This window comes from Desmodus rotundus, chromosome 3 (genome assembly GCF_022682495.2).
Source record: "Desmodus rotundus isolate HL8 chromosome 3, HLdesRot8A.1, whole genome shotgun sequence".
NCBI classification, from domain to species: Eukaryota; Metazoa; Chordata; class Mammalia; order Chiroptera; family Phyllostomidae; genus Desmodus; species Desmodus rotundus.
Window position 1 is genome coordinate 92,050,230 of NC_071389.1, and position 4,452 is coordinate 92,054,681.

Genomic DNA, 4,452 nt, shown 5'->3' on the forward strand with positions numbered 1-4,452 from the left:
GAAGAGGCTATTTTTGCTCCATTTTATGCTCCTGCCTCCTTTGTCAAATATTAATTGACCGCAAAGACTTGAGTTTATTTCTGGGCTCTCTGTTCTGTTCCACTGGTGTATGTGCCTTTTCTTCTGCCAGTACCAGGCTGTTTTGATTACAGTGGCCTTGTAATACAATTTGATATCAGGTATTGTGATTCCTCCTGCTTTGTTTTCTTTCTCAAAATTGCTGCAGCTATTCGGGGTCATTTATGCTTCCATATGAATTTCTGGAATGTTTGTTCTATATCTGTGAAATATGTCATAGGTACTTTAATAAGGATTGCATTGAATCTATAAATCACTTTGGGTAGTTTGGCCATTGTGATGATGTTAATTCTTCCAATCCATGAGCATGGTACATGCTTCCACTTGTTTGTGTCTTCCATAATGTCTTTCTTCAGTGTTGTGTAGTTTTCTGAGTACAGGTCTTTTACCTCCTTGGTTAGGTTGATTCCTAGGTACTTTATTTTTCTTGTTGCTATATCAAATGGGATTTTTTTCCTGATTTCTGTTTCTGCAGTTTCATTGTTGGCATACAGGAATGCCTTTGATATCTGAGTATTGACTTTGTATCCGGCTGTTTTGCCAAATTCATTTAATAAGTTGAGTAGTTTTTTCGTGGAGTCTACAGGATTTTCCATGTACACTATCATGTCGTCTGCTAACGGTGACAGTTTCATTTCCTCCTTTCCAATTTGGATGCCTTTTATTTCTTTTTCTTGTCTGATTGCTGTGGCTAGGACTTCCAATACTATGTTGAATAGGAGTAGTGAGGGAGGGCATCCTTGTCTTGTTCGTGATCTTAGTGGGAAAGTTCTAAGTTTTTGTCCATTGAGTATGATGTTGGCTTTAGGTCTTTCATATATGGCCTTTATTATGTGAGGAATGCTCCCTCTATTCTCACTTTGCTGAGTGTTTTTATCATAAATGGATGCTGTATCTTATCAAGTGTTTTTCCGCATCTATTGATATGATCATGTGTTTTTGTCTTTGCTGTTGTTTATGTGATGTATTATGTTTATTGATTTGGGAATATTTTACCGTCCTTGCATCCCTGGGATGAATCCCACTTGGTCATGGTGTATGATCTTTTTAATGTATTGCTGGATGCGGTTAGCCAATATTTATTCAAGAATTTTAGTGTCTATGTTCATTAGTGATATTGTCCTGAAGTTTTCTTTCTTTATTGTGTTTTTACCTGGTTTTGGGAGTAGGACGATGCTGGCATCATAAAAAGAGTTTTGGAGTCTTCCATCATTTTGGATTTTTTTGAATAGTCTGTGAAAGATAAGGGCTATCTCTTCCTTTAATGCTTTATAGAATTCTCCTGTGAAACCATCTGGGTCAGGACTTCTGTGTGTTGGGAGTTTTTTCATTACTGCTTCAATTTCATCTGCTGTTATTGGTCTGTTCAGGTTTTCTGCTTCTTCTTCATTTAGTTTTGGAAGATTATATTTTTCTAGAAATGTGTCCATTTCACCTAGGTTTTCAAATTTCTTGGCATACAGTTCTTCATAGTAATTTCTTACAATCCTTTGTATTTCTGTGGTATCAGTTGTAATCTCTCCTTTTTCGTTTCTAATTGTGTTTTTTTGGGTCTTCTCTCTTTTTTACTTGATGAACCTACTTAAAGGCTTGTCGATTTTGTTTATTTTCAAATAATCAGCTCCTGGATTCATTGATCCTTAGAATGTGCTTTTACTCTCTATGTCATTTAACTCTGCTCTGATCTTGGTTATTTCTTTCCTTCTATTCTCTCTGGGCTGTCTTTGTTGTTGTTCCTTGAGTTCTTGTAGGCTTAGCATTAGGTTGTTTGTTTGAAATGTTTCTATCTTTTTAAGGTAGGCCTGTATTGCTATGAACTTCCCTCTCAGGACTGCCTTTGCTGTGTCCCATAGGTTTGGGGTGTTGTGAGTTCATTTTCATTTGTTTGTGGAAAGTTTTTGATTCCTTCCCTAATCTCGTTCTTGACCCATTCATTGTTTAATAGCATGGTATGCAGTCTCCATGATTGTGAGTGTTTGGGGTTTTTTCCTTTGGGGTTGATTGCTAGTTTCAGTCCCTTGTGGTCAGAGAAAATGCTTGATATGATTTCAATTTTCTTGAATTTGTTGAGGCTTGCTTTGTGTCTTACCATGTGGTCTATCTTTGAATTTGTTTCATGTATACTTGAAAAGAATGTGTATTTTGTTTCTTTGGGATGAAAAGCTCCATATATATCAGTTAAATCCATTTCATCTAGGTTATTGTTCAGTGACACAATATCCTTCTTGATATTTTGTTTGGAAGATCTGTCCATTTTTGACAGTGGGGTGTTAAAAATCCCCTACTATAATTGTGTTGCTGTCAATATCTTTCTTGAAGTCCTCCAAGATTTTCTTTATGTATTTGGGTGCTCCTATGTTGGGTGCATATATATTTACAATGTTTATGTCTTCTTGGTGGATTCTTCCTTTGAGTATTATAAAGTGACCTTCTGGGTCTCTCTTTATGGCCCTTCTTTTGAAGTCTACTTTGTCCAATATAAGTATTGCTACCGCGGCTTTTTTTTCCTGTCCATTTGCTTGGAAAATTTGTTTCCAGCCCTTCACTTTCAGTCTGTGTAGGTGCTCTCTCCTGAGGTGGTTCTCTTGTTGGCAGCATATGTGTGGGTCGTGTTTTCTTATCCATTCATCTATTGTATGTCTTTTGATTGGAGCATTTAGTCCATTTACGTTTAATGTTATTATCAATTGGTAGTTATTCATTGCCATTTTTTCACACCTGTGTTCCTCTCCCTCTCTCTCTTTTCCTTCCTTTCCCTAAAGCAGTCCCTTTAGCATCTCTTGCAGAGCTGGTTTGGTGGAAGTGTATTCTTTTAGACTTCTTTTTCTGGGAAACTCTTTATTTGGCCTTCCATCTTGACTGAGAGCCTTGCTGGGTAAAGTAGTCTTGACTGCAGGCCTCTGGTTTTCATTACTTGGAATATTTTTTGCCATTCTCTTCGGGCTTGGAGCATTTCCATTGAGAAGTCAGTTGCTAACCCTATTGGGGCTCCCTTGTATGTTACTTCCTGTTTCTCCCTTGCTGCCTTTAAGATCCTGTCTTTGCGTTGGGATTTTGCCATTTTAATTATGATGTGTCTCGCAGTGGGCTTCTTTGGGGCCCTCTTGCTTGGGAGTCTCTTTGTTTCCTGGATTTGTGTGACTTTTTCTCTCATCTAATTATTGAAATTTTCCATCATTACTTTTTGAAACACGTTTTCTATCCCTTGTTCTTGTTCTCCTCCTTCTGGTATTCCTATTATACTGATATTGTTACATTTCATGTTGTCCTGCCTTTCCCTTAATTCCTCTTCATTCTTTCTGAGCCTCTTTTCCTTTTCTTGCTCTTTCTGGGTGTTTTTTTCTACTTTGCCCTCCCGCTTGCTGATCCGATCCTCTGCTTCATCAGTCTGCCTTTGATTCCTTCTACTGTTATCTTCAGTTCCGAAATTGTATTCTTCATTTCCTCTTGGCCCTTGTTGATAGTTTCTATTTCCTTTTTCATGTTGATATAGTTTGCAGTGAGTTCATTGTAGTTTCCCTGTAGTTTCTGGTAGTTCTCTGTGAGCTCAGTGAGCTTCCTGGTAACTATAGCTTTGAACTCAGTATCTGATAGTTGACTTGCCTCTATTTCATTTAGCATTATTTCTGAGGCTTCCTCCTTTCCTTTCATTTGGGTATTGTTTCTTTGTCTTCCCATTGTTTGTGAGACTCTTCTTGCTAGCCTAGGTTAATGGTATGAACTTCCATGGTAGAATGCTCATGTGATTGACTGGTACTATCTCCTTAATCTCCTGAGCTCACTCATCTTGAGCTGATGTTGATGCGTCTAACAGGGTCTAACTGGTCTTTTCAGAGCTCTAGGTTTTATTGTCTTACCTGTGGGAAAAGGAGAAAGGAAAAAAAAATAGTGAATGGATTGAAGGAAAAGGGAATAGAAAAGGAATGGAAGGAAGGAAGGAAGGAAGGAAGGAAGGAAGGAAGGAAGGAAGGAAGGAAGGAAGGAAGAATAAAAAAAGATCAGAGGAAACATAAGAAGAAGGAATTTTAACAAAAATTAAAATAAAAAATAATTAAAAGAAGGCAGGAAGAAGGAATAAAAAGTAAAGGATGGAAGGAAGAAGGAATAAAAAAGAAAGAAGGACAGAAAGGAAGAAGGAATTTAGGGGGAAAGGAAAGAAAAATTCTTTTGCTGGCTTTAAACCAGTCAGGGTAATTCTGCTCGTCTTCCTGTCTGTGAAATGGGAAGGGGTGGTTGGAGAGATTGGTTTCACTTTTCTCCCTTCTTGAGCCACACTCTTTGCTGTTGTCCAGTCTCCAGTCCAGTTCCTCAGGGTCCTTCTGCTCCCTCCTCGGCCTTTAGTTCACCAGTTGTGCTGTCCTTGAGGTGCACCAG